A 19,778-nucleotide genomic window follows, 5' to 3' on the forward strand; every position below is an offset into this window, starting at 1 on the left:
TTTTGTGTTGTCTAGCACTTCATTACCAACTTAGCCCCATCATCCATGTAACAGCCTTTCAAGTAGCTGGTGGGGGAATTAAGCCAGCAATCAGAAACTGACATATATTAATAATCCTCATTATCATGAATAATCTATTATTCACCTGTCACAGCTGAAAGTAGGACTGGGGTTCAGTCTTTAGTGAGGAACAGTTTTAAGTAGCAAAACCTTGTGACAGGCAATCTGCATGCACACAAAATATTTTGTGTGCATCAACAGCAAGCATCAGCTGTTGGAAAACAGAAAAGTTTTATTTTCTACATAGAATGAAAAAAAGAGAAACCTGTACAGTCTGTTAAGCACCTCCACTATGATATGAAAACTGCACAGCAAGAGAGATTGTTTATTTAAAACAGCTTAGCTGTAATATAACACCCAAATCTTTCTAACTGATAATGGAAAAGCTTTGGGCCTGAATATCCATTTTAAACATGTTTATGTCAAACTTCACAAAAAGGTTAAAATTAATGTTGTACCAGAAGAATTTTTTAAAGTACAATTATCTTGATTCCTGAAGCAAGAAACATTCCTATTAGGTTTGCCACCTGGGGTTTAAGTTTCACATTTTATATATATCTCTTTTTTTTTTAAAACAGGTACCTCCAGATTGTATTCTCTGGGTATTCACCAATGGTGTCACAAAAGATGTCTCACAAAGTGGTATCTCCATCCCAAATGATGTGAAAGTCGTTCTTTCTCATTGCCATATGTCCCTCAGTTTAACTCCAGGACTCATGTCTCTTCTCTTGCAGGGATTTCCCCAGAAACAGTGGGAAGGGAAAAGATTAAAAAAACAGACTAAGCAATCTCACAAATACAATGGTCACACAGAAAAAAAATAATCACTTTCCTACACCCTAGGGCTTGCTGGTTCCCTCTTCACTTTCACAAGCTTCTCAGGGCTATTTGTTAACATTCTTACAGCAACCCAATGCTCTCTGTGAGCAGATGGCATCAAGCTCTGAAATCTTACACATGCCATGTTACATCAAGCTCTGGCTGACTCAGTGGTTCTCCCATTGTGATGTTATTGAATGCAGACCTTCTTGGAGGAAGCAGTAAACCCGTCTTCAGAGTTTTTCAAGCTGTTGTAGTAGCAAGAGCAAGCAACCGCGTAAGCCAGATTTTCTTGAATGCTGATCTGCTTGCAAAGAGTGTATCTCAACATCTTAATTCTTCCAATTGTGGGTCAGAAAGAAGACAGTTTGTCTCCTAATTCCAAGCCTGCTTTCCATCCAGTCCTCTGGCCAAAGAGTACAGTTGGCTTTCTCCTCTTGTAACTGCCAGAAAGACTCTGATTCCCTGTCCCTCACCTCTCTCCCCAGTCAAGTTCTCTCTTCTCCTCCTCCTCACCCCAACAGACATTGTGACCTGCTCAATCCTCAACTCCCACACTTTCATCCAGCTGAGCCTTTGGGTAGTGGCCTCCATTTATTCAGCCATGAATGCACAGAAAGTAATGTCATTGTTCCTCCAATTTCTGTATGTGAAAGACACCCCCAGGACACATCAGTATTTTGCACACAGAACAAAGACACTCTAGTCAGGATCCACCATGACAGAGATACCTCTCAAAGAGGCCAAACAAATAGTTTGAGTTACTTCAGCACACCTATCCACAGGGAAGAGCCTGTGTATAGCTGGGAAGCCCCTCCTTCTTTATCACAGCTCTGGTTGGTACTGCTTTTTGCTCCATCAAACACCACCTCTGATTTTGCACTGCATTTTTGCACAAGAGTCATCTAATGGAATGCTTTTAGGAGCCACACACATGGGAAGAAGAAAACTACTCCAGTCTTCTGCCCTACTGCAGTTAGTGCCTGACCAGTGAAGCACCTATAAACATTATGTGTTTTTCCTGGTGAGCTCTGGCCAATATTTTGTATGTCAGATAAGCATCTAGGCCTGGGCTTTTGCCAGCTGCATTGAAGTCGAGGTGATGAAATGGTGGTGAAGTTTCATACAAAGAGATTAAAGGGATCTACACAGCCAAGAGGAGGTTGGAGAAGAATGAATGAATCTGTGCTTTGTAGATGTGTCCTTTGAGTCTTCCTCCTGCTCCATCATTTCTTTGCTCCTGAACTTGGGAATAAGAAAGGGTTTGTATTTCCACCACTTGGAGTTTGCACTGTATCACAAAGCACCGACAACCATCCTGTGCTGCTGTAACAGAAGGTGCAAACAAATGTGCCTGTTCGCACAGAAGACTACACAGAAGGAAGACAGAAGTTCTGATGAGGACAATGTATGTGTGCTCAATGTATGTATGCACCACAGGGCACAGTCCAACACCAGGAGTGGGTCAGGCCCTGAGCAACCTGTTCTAGTTCATGCTGTTTTGAGACTTGGACGAAACAGTCTTCAGAGGTGCTCTCCCCTACTCTGTTCCCTCCACACAAATTCCTGAATATTTGTCTACAAGAAAGGCCATAGACAGAAACCAAGACTTAGCTTCCCCCAAGATACAGCACATGTGAACCTTTACCTCCTTTTCTCCCCTTGTTCATAAGCTTTTTTTTTCCTTTTTGACTCCTTTCTGCTCAGAAAGGGAGAAAATCAAAGAACATGCGGTACCTGCTGAAAAGAGGACTCAAGGGTGCAAGCTGGAGCATAAGGGATTCCATGTAAACATGAACAAAACCTTTTTCACTGTGAGTGTAACAGAACACTAGGACAGGCTGCCCAGACAGGCTGTGGGTCTCCTTCTTTGGAGACATTCCAAACCCACCTGGACATGTTCCTGTGTGATGTGTTCTGGGTGACCCTGCTCTGGCAGGGGGGTTGGACTAGATGATCTTTTAAGGTCCTTCCAACCCCTAAGATTCTGTGATTCTGTGATATCATATGGACTTCTGCAAATGACAAAGGACAGTATGTCTTCAATTCATTTACTAGAGTATCTAAGAGTGTTCCTACACAATACAATGGTGAGGCCAAACACATCATTCTTAATGACCATGCCATGTGCAAATTTTCATAGAATCATAGGGGTTGGAAGGGACCTCTGAAGATCATCAAGCCCAACCCCTTTGCTGAGAGAAGATAGACTCTTGAATGTCTACCTGGAACAGCTTCAGGCTCAACTCCTACCCTAACTGCCAGAAGTTGGGAAAGATCTTCAAAACTGTCTGTGCACCTCATTCCTTGTGGCCTGTGTGATGTGCTCTGGGTGACCCTGCTCTGGCAGGGGGGTTGGACTGGATGATCTTTTAAGGTCCTTCCAACCCCTAAGATTCTGTGATTCTGTGATATCATATGGACTTCTGCAAATGACAAAGGACAGTATGTCTTCAATTCATTTACTAGAGTATCAAAGAGTGTTCCTACACAATACAATGGTGAGGCCAAACACATCATTCTTAATGACCATGCCATGTGCAAATTTTCATAGAATCATAGGGGTTGGAAGGGACCTCTGAAGATCATCAAGCCCAACCCCTTTGCTGAGAGAAGATAGACTCTTGAATGTCTACCTGGAACAGCTTCAGGCTCAACTCCTACCCTAACTGCCAGAAGTTGGGAAAGATCTTCAAAACTGTCTGTGCACCTCATTCCTTGTGGCCACTGTCAGAAAGACAAGGCCTGGTTCACAAGAGCTCCTTTTCCTCAATATTCCTTTTTTTTCACAACAAGGACACAGTCACAGAGTACCTGGACTACAAGAGCAGAGCACATCCAGAGACAGAAAACATGGACACCAGTGAGCATCACATACCTTTGTAGTGATGAGACAGATTCAAGGCCAAGCAGGGCAGTAAAATCAACACGGGAAGGTGAGGAATAGCAAGACACAGGACCAGGCATTGTCTATCTTAGCCAACTTGTACAAGTTAGAAAAGAATACTCCTCCTTAGGAAAAAGAGGTCAAGGGAAAAAAAATCACCACAGTTGTCTTGTCCCACCTCTTCCTGGAGGGGTGATGTTATCCTGCTTTGAATAGGAAGAGTGCTTTGAAGTTCCTTTTATTATTAATGTGTCAAAAAAGAAGTGTGAGAACTTCAAAGAGAGAAGGCTGCAGGGCTAAAAGGACTACTTGGAAACAGCTGGTCAGACATAGGCTCTTAAAAGCATGAAGATCAGCAGAGAACATCAGTCTTGTATTCGAAAATTGCTTGCAACACTGAAAGAGGGAAATCACACCTTTCACTGTCCATTCCTTGAATCCAGCTGCAGTCGCCAGTTGTAAAATCTAACACAGCCCAGTAGATACTAATTTGGTCATCACTAGCACAAGACAACAGACTTTATGCTGACCTACCAGTACAGGGTCACAGCAAGAAACCAGTAAGAGAGAGAGATGCTGTTGTTATTCTCTACTTCACCCCACTATAGCCTTTTTTGCCCGCATGCTTGTATAGCAGCCTAAGACTTCTTTCACTTTTCTTTCACAGTGAGCTTTTTGTCCAGATATGTTCAGAATTAATTTACAAGGAACAAAAGATGCCACCTCTCTCCTTCTCTGAGCCAAGTCACAGGATGAGGGGAGCAGAGGAGAGGGGAAGTCACCTGGGAAAGCAGCCAACCATGAAGTAAACCCCAATGCCTCTTGATCTTGCATGGCAGCAAGGCTCTCTCCAGCATACCCCACAACAGCCTTTGCACTGAATCTGGGTTGCCTCCAACTTGAAGGGCACTGCTTCAGGCCTCACATTTTTCATTTGCTGTCTCAGGAGCTTTCTCTATCCCAGGGTTCCCAAAAAACTTCCCACTTAAATAAAGGCAGGCACTGCCTAATGACACTGTGTGGCTTTCTGGGTCTTGGAAACCAGTTAAGACACAACTCTGCACACTAACTTCTCATTTAGCTATAAATCCTCCATGTACTTCTATTCTCCTGCACATAACCTTTCTTATTCTGGGACCAAGTTTGTAGAAATACTTCAAGAGCTTTTGGCATGACCCCAGAAGCCTCATGGGAGATGTCCATGTGTTAGCCACTGGGGTTGTGGTGCTGAGCCTTTCAATCCCTGATGCTCCATGCTTTCTCAGAAAGCCCAACCCCACAGCAGGTCACTGTTTTCTCTCACTGTCTGCACCTCCAGCCTCAGCAAAGCTGCACTCTGCTGTCACTCCACCCCCACAGACTGAAGTGTCTGTTGGACATTTACACATCTTACCATCAGAAAAGGGGTGACCCCAGGCCACTGCTGACTCACCATCCACCAGCCAGGGGAAACACTTCCCAAGTGGATTAAGACCCAGACACATCACAGAATCACAGAATTGTCAGAACTGGAAGGGACATCTAGAGATCATCTAGTCCAACTCCCTTGCTAAAGCAATGGGCAATACAGTGTGTGTGTATAGGCCACGGTAGCCCCATCAGTGACCCCATAACCTCCCTGTGCCAGTTATCCTTCTGATTCCCCCCTTGAGCAGGTTAGTGCTGCATTGAGGCAACTGTGTGGTCTGGAACAGGTTAGATTGACACACTTCTCCGAAAGAAAGTCTGATCTGCCCTCTCTTCTCCCAGCCCTGCTGCTGCTCCACACAGATACCACCTGTATGGGACTGGGATTGTACAGCTGCCTGCAAGGGATCCCAAAATGGATGATCCTCACTTGCACTCAGTCACTGAGCCATTGGAGGAGAGGGCTGCAAGCATGCCAGCAGGTAGCATGGGAGGCAGGCAGCTGCCCATGTCTCCAGCACAGTTCCCAGCTGCAGGAGATCAGTCTGTCCACAAACACTGGTGTGCAGGCAGCTGCCTGACGCCACCATGTCAGAAGTAACCCCAGAGATGGTAGATAGTCACTACTCCAAATGGCACAGATCTTTCATGCTGTGAATGGGACAATTAGTCTTTGGTTAATGAGGCTTGTTAAAGCAGCAAACATCACTCTAATGAAGCAACACAGCTTGTATCCTGAAAGACTCACAGTGAGAATGTAGTTTCCTAGCTGCCACATTTAGGGAGATCAGCCCAGAGTTCCCGGATAACTAGACTGTTATAGAAAGGTTAAACCACAGTGTATAAGCCTTGCCCCAGTATTCCAGTCCACTCCCAAGGCTTCTTTTCCCCCACCTTTTATTTCCTTGGCATGCTCTGTATACACGCTATACTCCTTCCTTCTCCTGTGTAGAGTACAAGGGGCTTATACTCCATCCCAGAATTTCAGAAGCAGCACTTCTTAAGTTCATAACTCAAGTGTACCCTGGTGGAAATCTATTTCTTTGTGGCATGTAACACACACGAAAATCTTGTGCATTCAATAACCTTGGTTAGCCCATACCACGCTGAAATTAGGGAAGTGATGCTGATCCTTTGGAGCTAAGATGGTGAAGACCCACATATGAGAAAAAACACTTACAGAGAAATATTACCACAGCACAGGCAGGGGATGAAGTCAGAGCAAAGGATCTTTGGACATATAGACAGAGCTGCACTTTCTTGATAGAGATTCCGTGTCTGCCTCTTCGATGTTAATGCCTCTGCCATTCAAGATGTCTTTCCTCTCTCTGTCCTTCTTCAATGTTTTCCTTTTGTTTGAGACTCCCTGCCATCAGTTTTCTAATAGCATTACTTTCTTCCCAAACATTGCTTGTCATTCTTATTTTTGAAGCTCCCGTGAAGGGTATGACACATCTCTGAACTTCTTTTTCCTTTTGGGAGTGGGGGTTAATCACCAGATTTCAGATCTTTGCTATTAAAATCCATCAGTCAACACATGAATGTAGAGAATGAGACAAGAATGTCACTTTGTAGGAAATCAATGTCATTATGTTTTAGAAGCAAAATCCACTTACAAGTACAGTACAAGAATATATCTGGGCCACTTATTTCAGTGTTGGTAATGCAAAACATTGCCTTCCTGAGACATACACCATTGGACACCAGGTAAACAGCCTGTGCAGAAGATGAACATGAACACACCATTTATGTTTGGAAGATATGGTGCCAGTCTGCACTTTCCAAGATTTTTGGATGAAGGCTTCCTATTTTTTCTAGTTTACCAGTCACATTCCAAGTTTTAACTGCAAAGGCCCATGTTTGATCTGGTTCCACAGAACAGCTGGACTTGTTACCTTGTCCCATAATTGTAGCAAGAAATCTGAAGTTCTTGCAACAAATCTTCCTTGAAAGCCATTATGTTACCAGGCTGAAACACATTTCCCTAGCGAGGAACACTGTTTCTCAAAGCTGATACTAAAAAGCATCGTGGTAGGAGAAGATGAATCCAGTGAGCTTGAAGACCCAAGGAGCATCTCCTCACCAGTTTGTTTGCCACTTTTCCAATTTGTCAGTGTCTCCATCCAGCAAAACATATGTCCCAAAGTTGCAGATGCACACGAAGCACAAGTAACTGGCCACACAGACCAACAGGGACACAGAATTGTGCCTTTGCCAGCCCCCACAAAACCATCAGCAATGATCGCATGAACAGCGTAAGCAGCTGTTCCTCACTTCCCCTCCAGATGATGAGGACTGAAGGTTACTAGTGGACACACATAATCACTCACTTTCCTTATCCACAGGCACACATGCATCAGCAGAAACCTCCACTTCCAGACACTTCATCCAGGCTCCATACCAAGATTATGAGTCTCGCCCTGTGTCCAGCTTTGGGCTTTCACATTATGGTCTTCCACTCACCAATCAGTCAAACTTAAAGTCTGCCAGAGAAACATACACATACACGCATGCACTGAAAGAGAGAGCAAGGAAAAAACTATAAATCAGGTTTAAAATGAGTCCAGGACAAGCTGAAGTGCAGACACAGACCTCAGCCAGAAAAACACACTGATTAGCAGCCTGCTTACACACAGTTGGACCCTTTTATTCCCTCTTCTACCCATTGTGCCATGCTTGTTCCTCCCCTACTCACTTTGATCCCTCCTTTTCCTGCCTCTGGCCCTTCCCTGAAATATCCCATAATGTTTTCTACATTCCTACAATCCCCATTTAAACATTTGATAATAAGCTTTCCACAATTCCACAAACCTCCTGAAATGTCCCGTTGTAAGTTTCCACTTTACCTGAGACCCATGATAGACTTTTCCCCTCTTTTTTGTCAGTTACCAGGCTCATGACTGAGAATTAAGCACGAGATGGTCAAAAACCATATTGTGAATGTTAAAAATGTAGTAGTACTGGTGATAGGATAGTACCTGGGACCACTGTCTTGCACTGCTTCGTTTATTACTCTGCAGGAATTGTGGCAGCATATGATTTCTGCAAGTCAGCTTTTAAGTTTTTAGAGCTGGATGTTTACTCCCTACCCACCTGCAAACCTACAGCCAGGCTCCCCAGCTGGCCTGTAAACTTTCTGTTAGGGCATATTCACCAGGCACGCAGGGTGCTCTGCCCAGCCAAGGTGACAGTGCACGGTGGGTGCGGAGCAGCTGGGACCATCCAGGGTCTCTCCAAGGCAAAAGCTCCTGCACATTTGATATCTAAACTAACTTCATCCTGACAGTCCCAGTTACATGGAGCCTCCTATTAAAGAGGTTTTTGTTTTAGCAGCTTTTGGAAAAGACCCTCTTGATTTGTTGTCTGGGAGCTACAGCCATCCGCCTGGAGACCATACAACATTCAGAAGGACTATAAGACAGTTCTTTCTTGTGTCACATAGACTGACTGATTTAGTGTAAGCACTAAGAAATAGCTACTCCTCTGCAGTGACATGTTGGATCCATGCTTTGGCTCAATCACTTTGGAGAATGCATAAAATCAATAAAAATACTGGCTACAAACTCCATGGCTAAGTGAAAAGTGTTCAGTGTCTTTGATGCAGGACAAGCTCAAGGAAACTTTTTCTTGATGAGACCTTCTGAGTGTCCTCTGCCCAGGCACAGATAGTGTATAATGGCACATCACCAGAGTAGGAACATGCATTAGGATTAAACTCAGGTTAGAGTCCTACTCATCTAAATTGTCTCACACAGGCAGGCTGCTGTACCTGTCCAGAGCCCACTGCAGGATCAGGACCTCCTTGAACAGAAAGATGAACCAGTTCAAGGAGAAGGTCTGGATCAGCTGTCACCATTCATGTCACTGTTTGAGGACCCAGACACAGCTCCTCCTTGTTCTAGCAAATCTCTCTCAATGCCATCAGCCCATGTCCAGCACAACCTGTGCACCTTCTTAATTCCAGCTGATGCTGTATATTTTTCTAGCAATTGTTCATGGGCCTCACACTTCTTTCACCCAGGGCTTTGCACTGCAGCTGAATTTAGATCAGCTGCCTGCCACAACTAATGAGTCAAACCAACCACTGCTGTCCCCCTGGACTGCCCTGCTGTCAGCAGGCTGGCTGCAAGGGAGTATCTTTGGGCCAGCTGCTGACGTTTTTATTCACAGCCATTTCCTCTCCCCACAGCTTGCTGCAGGCACAGTGTAATACTCACTTCTGCTTCTACTACTCCAATAGCATCTGATTTGCTTACAGCTCAAATGAAACCTTGGGGTCTGCTTTTGTAGGAAGGTCCCTCAGAAAGCTGAGTAAAGCCCCACATAGGCTCATGTGCAAGCAAGCCATCTTTCTCTTCGAAGGTGATTTGTAAAGAGATCAGGATTTGCCCCTCTCTGTGAAACAATTTGTGTCCTCAGTGATGAATCTGCCTGTATTTAACCTCCCAGAACTGTGTCAGCATGTCCCCTGTCATCAGAAGCAGCCAATTTGTCATCTGCAGATGCAGAGCCATTTAGTTGCTAATGGAAGCAATTTCTGCTTCCCTGATGCTGATGTTCATCCAGCCACATGCAGCCCAAGGCTCTGACAAAGCATTGTTCCTTCATGACTGCCCCAACACAGCAGCACCCACGTTCACTGAAACCTCCAGGAGTTTGCCAGCTAAATTTAATTAGCAGAGAAGAATGATCCAGAATTTCTTGCTGAGCTGAAGGTCTGTAGGGTCAGAGACCCATCCCTGTATACTCAGGCTACTGTTTTTGAAGCAGTATCTCCATGCTTGGCTCCAGTCAAACATCTCCTGTCCATTCTTCACACCCCTCTGGGGTGTTGTCTGTGTGTATCCTAGCACTTAGCCCAGGAAGGTCTAAATTAATAGCCCTGCATCACACTCACTGCACCAGCCTGACTTCCAAATGCAATGTGAAAGCTGGAGATGCTCAAGATGTGAGTCAGGAAGCCAGTTTCCTTTTCCATACCCTCTCCAGGGAGAGAAAAGCAGACACCTTTCAAGAACAAGCCAGAGGAAAGGCATGAGTCTGGAGGCAACCCCCCTCTCTCCACTAGCACTAGCAGGATGCTTGGGGCAAAGGTATATAAATAAGCACTGGAACAGGTCTTGGGTTTAGCACTTTAGCATCAGTCACATCACTGGGGCTGAGGTCCACTTCTGCTCCAGGAATTAAGTCAGTTTGTTTAGACCCACCACCCTAATGACATAGAGTTGACTAAGAACAATCATTATCACTAGTTTCTCAGCCAGTGGAAACTGCATCAATTCTCTGTGTGCCCCACTTTACCATTGCTAAAGAGCTCATTTATGGCACAAGTAAGTTGGAAGAGATTTCCTGTTCTCCTCTCCTTGATTAAGTTCTCCTCTTGAAAAGCAGAGTGAAGTGTTTATGAGCAGCATAGGACCTAAACTACTTTTCACATTCAGCTATACTTGATGGTTTCTTGGTCACAGCCAGAGGCAGCAATAAAAGCAATGACTCTACAGGAAGCATTCCCGGCCAGCAGCAGAGACCATACACAGGATGTTGTACAGGAACTGACACACACAGTCACACAGAGTCCTACTGGTAAATTGCTACTACTGTCCCCATGCTTGGGCATTGGGCAAGTGACAGTCCCAGACAACCCAACAGATGGGGCTTGCAGGATCCTGGGGGTCCCTCTGCAGAAACCACTGCCAGAGAACAAGGAACCAGGAAGGGAGGGACATGATTTGCAAATAAGCACCTCTCTGACTTCCAGTGACGAAAATACTTATTAAACACTGACATTTTACAAGGCACTATATAACTAGTGAGTAAAAATAACTTTTTTTAGGTCTATTACCCAGAAAAACATGAAGGGACTTTATTGGCTGGTAATTAAAATCCTGTCCCTTTTGGTGGCATACAGGAACCAAGGAGCAGGCATTTTTGCTAAGGGTATAGAAGCCAAACTGCACTAGCAATAACTATCTTTTATCTTCCCAGAAATGCACAATAAAAGACTCAGATCTTCTAGCTGAACTTTGCGAAAGGCTTCAGTAATCAAAAGTCAGCATGGAATCTTATCAGACATTCATTTTAAAGCTGCTAATATTTAAATACCTGCTTTCACATCCATCATTTTTATAGAATCATAGAATGCCTTGGGTTGGAAGTGACCTCTAAAGGTCACCCAGTCCAACCTCACTACACTAAGCAGGGACATCTCACACTAGGATTGCTCAGAGCCCCATCAAGCCTGACCTTGAATGTCTTCAGGGATGGGGCCTCTACCACCTCTCTAGGTGACCCGTTCCAGTGATCCACAACCTTCATATTAAAGAACTTCTTCCTGATGTTCAACTATCTAATTCCAACTAACCAATTAACAACTAACTAATGTCCAAATCTACCGACCCCTTGTCCTATCATTACATGTCCTTGTGAACAGGTCTTCCCCAGCCTTCTTACAGGCCCCTTTCAGGTATTAGAAGGTCCCCCTGGAGTCTTCTCTTCTCCAGGCTGAACAACCCCAACTTCCTCAGCCTGTCATCAAAAGAGAGGTGGTCCAGCCCTCTGATCATTTTTCTTGCCCTCCTCTGGACACATTCCAACAGGTCCATGTTCTTCTTGTGCTGAGGGCTCCTGACCTGGATGCAGCACTCCAGGTGGGGTCTCACCAGGGCAGAGCAGAGGGGCAGAATCACCTCTCTTGATCTGCTGGCCACATTTGTCTTGATGCAGCCCAGGATGGAGTTGGCCTTCTGGGCTGCAATTGCACATTGGTGGCTCATGTCCAGCTTTTCATCCACTAGGAGCCCCAGGGCTTCTTCCACAGGGCTGCTCTCCAGCATGTCTTCCCCCAGCCTGTACTGGTATCTCTGGTTGCCCCAGCCCAGGTGCAGGACCCTGCACTTGGCCTTGTTGAACCTCACGAGGTTCACCTGGGCCCACTTCTCCAGCTTCTCCAGGTCCCTCTGGATGGCCTCCTGTCCCTCTGGCATATTGACTACACCAGCCATCTTGGTGTCATGAGCAGACTTGCTGAGGGTGCTCTCAGTGTCTCTGTCAGTATCATTAATGAAGATATTAAACAGCACTGGTCCCAGTATGGACCCCTGAGGGACACCACTTGTCACCATTTCCCATCTGGACATTGAGCCTTTGACCACTATAGATGTGACCATCCAGCCAATTCCTTATCCTGAACAGTCCACCCATCAAACCCATATCTCTCCAACTTAGAACTACTGCTTGTTGGCAAAGCTGAAATAGCCACTATATTTGGCCTTTAAGCAACTAAGTCTGATTCCAGCTTTGCTTTCTAAGGGGTCATTCAGCTGATGAGATGCCCTAAACCTTCACAGACAGAGGGGTTTAATTCTGTTCTCCATCCCCTGCATCCCATCAGAACCTCGTTGGGCAAAAAATTCTGCCATGTTCAGCCAAAAATGGGAGTTCTCTGCAGTCATCTAACTCAAACATTCCCAAATATATTTTTACTTTAATTTAGTATGCCTTCTTTAAGACACTGCCAGAAAAGTCCAGATCTTGCATTCCTAAAACTAAGATATTGCTACCCATAAAAATAAATAGATGGCAATTACTAAGAAATTACATTTAGACCAAAACCAACTACATTTATTACCATCTCAATGTGTGCAGCATAAAATGCAGCAATACAAAAGTTTAAGGAGACGAGGCAGGCAAAGAAACTTCTTCCTTTTTAATGATGTAGCCAGGAACAAGCTGAGCTCAATAACTGAAATCTGAAGCAGCAGAGCTCATGTACAGATAACAGAGCAGTTCAGCAAGAGGTACAGTGCAAATAGATCAGAGATGACTATGCATTAAATGAGGAGAGCAGGCTGGGGAAGATCCTGTTGTGGAGCTGCCTTCTGTTAAGCTTTAAGCTCTACAGCCAACAGCCTTTACTCAGAAGTCCATCAATTTCCATGGATGTACCCAAGCCTTCACTAGGAAGCCTTGTTACAGGTCAAAAGCTTTGTTTTGCCTGTTGAGTGTAATTCAGGCAACAACGTTATCAAGTCCAAAAGTACTTCCAGGGGTATACAGGTCCCTCCAGTTCAGGAGACAAAAATCAACTGTCCTGGTATAAAAGGGCTCTCATACCTTTATCACTGCATTTCAGCCATGGGCACTGTGTTGTAACCAGTAACATGAACCAAGCAGTGTTGTGCTCCCACACAGTACAACCCTGACCATTCCCAGTTTAATAACACCAGCTTCTGCAACTGTGTTGGTTATTTTAATACAACATTGCTAAAATATTCTAAAATACAGTAGGAATTAAAAGGAGGGGGGAAACAAACAAACAAACAAACATACAAACAAACAAAAACAAAAAAAAATGGAGCATCTAAGAGCTAGGAAAATTTAAATTACAGTTCTCACAAGTTATCTCTGAACTTGTACTCTCTCCAAATCTCATCTGACTACTGTGGAAATAGGAGGTAAATATTTCTATAAAATGAGAATGGTTTCCTGGATAGCAGTGGCAGTGCAACACCTTACTCTGGAAGAGCTTCCAGTATGAAGATGTTCTTAAAAAATGAAGAACTGTCCAAAACCAAAGCTTGCAAGGATTATCTTACATCTGTCCCTTTGGCTGACATTATGTCCACTTGCCCTACACAATGGCCACATTAAGCCATTTGCTGGATAATGGTGAGTTTCAATGAATCTAACTCACTCTGGCTCAGGCTCACAGCTGGGAATAGAAGATGCCTTTATCTTCACTGCTCAAGAGGTTCAAAGAAAGTTTTACTCTTGTCCAGAGCAAACATTCTTTTCCTGAAATATGCTGTTCAGTGAGGATCTGGATAATCCATTCACCACACAACTCTGCTAACTCCACTCCACTGGCAGCCTTCCCAGCCCTTGCTCCCACCCAGCTCACCCAGGGCTGTGGCCCTGAGGGAGCCTGGTGTGCAGGTCTTTGGTCGATTTTTTAAATGCTCACTGCTCACCTTCCTCACCTTCCTGGTTCTTTCTCTTCCAGATGCATCCAACCCAAGACAGGCTCTGTCCTATGAGCACTGCTGAAGAAGTGCAGCACTCCCCACAAATACACACAGACTGACTGCTTCCTGCCCTTGTATCTGGTTGTCTTGCATGAAGTCCCAAAATTCCGTGGTGTCTGCAGGTTGTTAAGGACAAATCCCCTTAACTTAAGGACTCACATTGGTGGAGAACCTGGTCCCTTGGCAATCAGTCTCAAAGGCTGATTATTCTCATTCTCAAAAATCTATATTGTATTTCCAGGTTTATTTTTGCAGACTTGAATTTCCAGACACTTTTCCTATTAAGAAGTCCTCTAAAGCCTCCTCTCCCTGGGCAGTAGTTTCATCAGGCTTCTTTCTTACATAGTAAGGAGGATTGCAGTTTTATTTAGGCACCACAACAAAGCAGAGTTCCAGTCCTGGCTCTGTTCCTCCTGTTCCTGTAGTTCTGCTCTAGTTCCAGGAAATTATCTAGATTTCATTTGGCAAGGACAAGGGGAAAAAGTGTTTCAACCCACCTTCCTACCTTGTCATCTCTATAAACCCAGATATCTCTAACTCTTCCTCGACTGGACAGCATGAGACCCTGTTCCCAGTATTCCCCATCCTACTGTGTTGATGAGGCATTTCATGCCAAGGTCTGCAGCAGGATTATCACAATCAATGGCTACAAGCTCTTCAAGAGGAAAAGAAAGGGAAGGAGAGGAGGTGGAGTGGCCCTGTATGTTATGATAGCATAGGGAATGCTATGAGAGTTTGGAAATCAAGTCTAGTCATGATGAGGTTGAGAGTGTTTGGATCAGGTTAAGGGCCAATAAAGCTGATGTTGCTATAGCCCTCCCAGCCAAAGCTGGTGGACGAAGCTTTCTATCAGCAGTTGGGAGAAATCTCCCAGTCACTTGCTGTTGTTCTTGTGGGGGATTTGTCTCCCAGATATCTGCTGGGAATACAACACAGCAGAGAGGGAACATTACAAGAGGTTCCTGGAATGTGTGTAAGATACTGCCTCACCCAGCTGATAAGTGAGCCAACCAGGGAGGGTGCCCTCCTGGACCTGCTTCTGGTGAGCAGGGAAGGTCTTGTGGGGGAAGTAAAAGTTGGAGGCTGTCTCAAGCAGTGATCGTGAGATGATGGAGTTTTTGATCCTTGGAGAAACAAGGAGTGGGGTTAGTAAAACTGCCACCTTAGACTGTGGGAAGCCACATCAGGAACATGAAGATCAGCGAGGTACAGAGCCAGGCAACAGGCACACCTAGAGTACAGCTCAGGCAAGGATCAGGGTCAAGGACCACAGACAAGGAAATGAGATTACAATGAGACTTCTCCACTGCTCTTTCTCATATCTTACTTGTTTTTTCCTAGCCTGACCCCAGGTGACAGCAGCACCAGATCACATCTAGCCTTAATCACAGCAGCCAAGACCCCTTGGAGGGGTAGGGGATGAGACTAAATATATCCCAAGCCACAGTGAGGCCAAACAGCCAAATCCTGCTGAGACAGGTGCCACACAGCTTCACTGCTCCCCCTTCCATAGATGAGCCAAAACTTTCAGGCCCTTATTGTGCAAGTGCCAGACATTTACACTTACTGAACACAGCATTTCCATAACCCTTCCCTCACTGCCCTCCAACAAGGCATTTTTAGGAGAGCTGGCCTCCTCCCAACAACAGAAGGCTCCCAGATAGGCTTCAATTCCTCTTCCAGCAGTGACTTCCTCTTTGTCCTGTGGATCCAACCTCCAATTTCTTCTCTAAATCAGCACACTCCCTCTGTTCTTACTTACAGCTTCATGCACATTTTCTCGAGGTTATTTTGCAGCTGGGCTTTGTGCAATCTGATTCTCTCTATGCAAAACTTGCTGCATGCAAATCCATCCTTGCTTCCCTTGCTCTGATGCAGTGGAAAGTCCACATCTCTCCCTATAGGATCAGAGGACTTCAAAAGGGGGGAGCTGGGTAGAGTCCCTGGCTCTGACATCCTTAGGGGAGAAAGAGCATGGACATGGAGACATGGGCATGGAAAACATTCATCCTGTTTACTCAGATCACTGGTGCAAACACTGCTTTCAGACACAGTTGTTCCTGGTTTGGTTTCCAAGCTGAATGTAGATAATTGCCTTTCCTCCTGCTTTTCCTTCAGAAGTCAGACCACATGGGCAGCACTTGCTGCTTGTCAGGGCATGGCTCACCTGATTCCAGGGGCAGGCTTGTTCTAGTGCCCACCTGGTTCCCCCTTTCCAGGGAAAGCCCACAGCCAGTAGGTTTATAATTCCTCCTAGCTACAGCCAATGTTTGCCCACCCTCTTTCTCTAGGTCACTTTTACTCTTGCTTGGCCCTTGCTGGTGACAGTAACCTGCCCTCCCTTCCTCTGGAGGGCACACTCATTGTCAGTCTTCCCAATCTAAGCACTAATGGCTTGGCTTCACCCCTTCTAGATGAATTGAGTCAGGGACAGGGTTTACTGCTATCCCCTTGCACACATTTCCACCAACCCAAGAGTTATCCCTGACATGCTGTCACATAGGCACTTATATACTGCCTGGATATTGCTTGGGAAAAGGTTTTCAAGCCTAATCCAGAAGTCGATGTGTTTGCACTGTCTGCAGCTACTAATAACAGAGCTCTGGATGGGGTTTTGTGTGTGCTGGGACTGACACAGAAGACACCCTGATAGTTTAACAGCCAGCCACTTGATTCCCAAAAGCTCCTCATTAATAGCTGCACTTTCTCCATGACGAAATGAAACAAATCCAAAACAACTCAAAACCAAAACCAGTTCCTGTTCACACGTGCACATGCCAGAAGAGTCCGTCACAAATTCACTGTCAGTACTCAGTTGCTTCTCCCATTTAAATTAATCTGTAGAAGACAAGAGAAAAATATAATTGAATAGGTGCTGACTTACAGGTCACATGTCCTGTAAATCAAGGGAAAGCCCTCTTAGCTATTGACTCTAGCTTTCTTGCAGGTCTGCAGACCTTAGCACTGTGGTCTGAGAGCTGAGGCTGGACAGATGCACCAAGCTATCAGAGATGATTTACCACTTAACACTAATTAGATCTAATGGAAGCTCTAGGATGAAAACTGCATTTGCATCAACAGGAGGTTCTCACTCTGCTCAGCATGAGTGCTTCTGTGAATGATGCAGTTCCCATTCCATGCCTAGGAGTCTAGAGGGAGGGAAATTTACTCCTTTGCTTCTGGCTGAATTCCAGAAGGGTCTAGCCTTCTGTGCCAAGCTCTTCCTACTCCCAGGCTAACACATGTCATCTTTTAGCAACCACAAGAGGGACCCCTGTTCATAGTGCAGCATCGGGCATGCAGGGTTCTGGAAACTCATTCAGAGCAGGAACACAGCTTATAGACTCTGAGTTCAGCTCTGCTCCACCCTTAATTCCTACCCTGCTATTTGACAAAGAAAAATATATTCAGACAAGGGAGAAAAGATAAATGTTCCCAAGATCTTCAGTGACTTTTCAGCTGCTTCCCTGACTTTTCACACAAATGTCATGGCTTCTTGGCTTTCAGAATGATGTCTTCTACAAGTAAGCAGCCCTTAACAAGAGAGAACGTGTTCAGGTTAACTGGCAATGCCTCTCACTAAGCAAAACCACATACATCCTGCAGGATGGGGTGGTTATGCAAAAGACATCTATATTTCCACAGGCCAAAGCTACTTTGCCTAAGCCTCCTTAACACTTGTAAACCTACCTCCAGGTCTTCCCCTCTTCCCCACCCTCCCTGCCCCCCCATCTCGGGTATTGATAGACAAACTGGTAGATGCATCTTGCTGCCCTGCCAGTAGTAGGACCCTTATCATCTCTCCTGTCCCTCACCTTCACAGGGTTTTAATGATGGACAACTCCTTTCTACTCTTGAGAACTTCAGCTCAGGGGCTTTTTGCCTAAATCTGTGTTGACTGCATCCACACAACAACACTCATTCAGTGCCTCACACCTGGCTGATGCTCCCCTTATCACTTATCTTTCATGCCAGCAACCACAGCCTTGCAGCCATGACATCACTCTGAGTTCCCTTTGGGCAGTGTAAGCCCCACTTGCTGTCCACCCATCCCCTTTGTTAGCTGAGCATTGCTGGCACAAGTGTGGTGAGAAAGAGATGGGGACCAAAGCCCCAGCATAACATCAAGAGGAGCTGCTGACTGGTGACAGCATCCTATGGTGGTTGTCCCCATTTCCTCTGGCTCCTTAGCACACCAGGGTGGAGATGCTGGGCTGCACAGCAGCAGGGAGGGGAAGAGCAACCTCCCAAACTCTCCAGAGGATTTTTCTCACACCTCAGTGTTCACTTGAAATTTACCAGCTATTTCCTTCTCACACAGAAATTCTGCAGGATCTCGATCTCCTCCTGCCTTGTTGTGTTACTCATCCTGGCAATGGGTCTTCTTAGGCAGTTTGTGACAAAGTAAATATGTTCTGCAGTCAAAAGAGTTTTGACCGAGAAAGCTGCTCACTGATCTCTGCTAAAACTGTAAGCCTGACATCCCACTGTCTTGCAAAGGTCAGCAGTCTGAAGAAAAAGAAAGATATGGGAAGACCTGAGCATCACAGCTGCTCAGGAGTTTGGAGAGGTTGAGCTTCAAGGAGGTCTGTTCACCTCCTGCAGCTTTTCTCCAGTTGCCAGAGATGGCTCCTCACTTTTTAGCACCTTCTATCCTCAGCAAAGCAAATTTGAAGGAACATAAGGCAACACTCCCAGCCCCAACACAAAGGTTCCCACCACATGGGTCTTGTACAGAGGACACATCCTTGAGCCAGAGCAGGAGCTCTGGTCATGGGCCTGGGAGGAAATGGTGGAGCTTGGCTGCACCCAGGGCACACACTGCAAAATAAGGCAAAATAAGGTGTACTGGGACCTCCTGCACTACTGAAGCACAAGCAGTTAGCAACATTAGGTGACTGCCTAAGCCTATGGTTCTGCCCAGGCACTTTTCAATGTAGTAAGAAAAAGATCTCTCTAACTAGCTGGTTCTCCTTCAAGCAGGTCCCCAGGTGGCTGAATGAGGCAGTGCTTCTCCAGGTCATCTCTCAAGCCTTAATGCATTTGCTAAGAGGTCTGCAGGTGCTTGCCCAGTCATCTGACTACACTCAGCATCGTGCTGGGGGTGAGTGGAGTGAGAAGCCACTGCATGTGGACAGTCGTTTGAGAAAGCAAAGTGCCACAGGGAAAAAGAGCTGAACTGGCAGTGCTTCTTCATTACTTATCTTAGGTTATGACCTTGCCAAGAGGCTCTGTCACAAAATAGGATCTACCTGGTGCCAGGTTCTTTATAGAGTCCTGACAAGAGATCCCGATTAGCAAAACAAGCAAAACACAGAGAGTCAGTGAGGAAACTGAGGGAGGGAGTATCTGCAGGGTCACCAACCTCTCCTCATCAGTAGCTGCCAATGAAAATGTGGGCTCCAGATTTGACTGAGATCAAGGTACTTAACTGTATTAGAAATACTTTCAGAGTGGCTTTGGAGTACTATAAGCCTCCCTTCCAGGCTATGGTCCAAGGGAAGGTTCAGGGCTAAAGAGACCTTTGCTTTGGGCATCTGTATATAATGTTCCTGTTAGAAGGTGAGAATTTGTTCCTGCTG

This window comes from Chaetura pelagica, unplaced genomic scaffold, assembly GCF_000747805.2.
Source record: "Chaetura pelagica isolate M959 unplaced genomic scaffold, ChaPel_1.0 scaffold8, whole genome shotgun sequence".
In the NCBI taxonomy this organism is placed as follows: domain Eukaryota; kingdom Metazoa; phylum Chordata; class Aves; order Apodiformes; family Apodidae; genus Chaetura; species Chaetura pelagica.